Here is a 1,002-nt window from a genome sequence, read left to right on the forward strand (position 1 = left end):
AAACAATAACCCGTGGAGAGCAAGACTCTTCCACTGACCCACCACAGCTCATTGCTAGAAACATTTATTTACGTATTTTTAACTTAGAAAATATTAGACTGTCCTAAGTGATTTATTTGAATTGGTTCACAACCTGAGTAGGAAGTAATAGGCATAGTTCCATCCTCATTTAACTCAGAATGATGAGAACAATATACAAAAGCACAAGTAAGTTATGTAACTTGCCTGCAGTTATTCAGCCAGTACCAGGTAGAGATAGAATTCAAGCCTAATAGACATATCACACTATATCCAACTACTGTTTTCCTATTGCTTCTCAATAAACAAGGAAACAAGCAATATCAAGTGAGTAAATGATTGAGCAGAAAGATTGCCAACAGTGATAAGGACTATAAGGAAAATTAAATACAGCACTGTGATAAAGAATGATGGCCAAGGAGGAGAAATGTGTCAAGTTCAAAATGAACACCTTGAGATTGGTTGGCAGGGACAACTTGGACAGTTGACATTTGATCTTTCAGAAAGAAGTCTTAGCAGGCAGAAATCCCATCAAGTGCAAAGGCAGTGAATAATGTTTGAGAAGGTTGTGAAAATGGAAAGATGGGTTCTGCAGTTGGAGCACATTAAACAGGAATGTGGAAGAATGAGGTTGGAGATATCCTGCAGGTCTTTGAAGGTCATGGTAGACAGTAAGAAGTATGTGTTTCCCCATCTTCATATGTAAGTATCTGTATATATGATGATGGGGAAATAGATTTATGTACATATATTTTTACGTTCAGATGGACATTGGGCATCTACTCAAGTACTCCCTCAACGCAAGAACTCTTTATTCTATCAACCTGACATTCCTTTATGCTCACCTTCCCGACACGGTCACACCAGACAAAGCGGGTACATAAGCAAATGTGGTGAAGAAACCTGATGGTGCCCAGCTATCAAAAGATATAGCACTGGGGTCTTCAAGACTTGAAGGTAGACAAGTGGCTATCTAGCGCAGAA

Source organism: Echinops telfairi, unplaced genomic scaffold (assembly GCF_000313985.2).
Source record: "Echinops telfairi isolate 266 unplaced genomic scaffold, ASM31398v2 ScPeMD7_7468;HRSCAF=8506_1, whole genome shotgun sequence".
Classification (NCBI taxonomy): domain Eukaryota; kingdom Metazoa; phylum Chordata; class Mammalia; order Afrosoricida; family Tenrecidae; genus Echinops; species Echinops telfairi.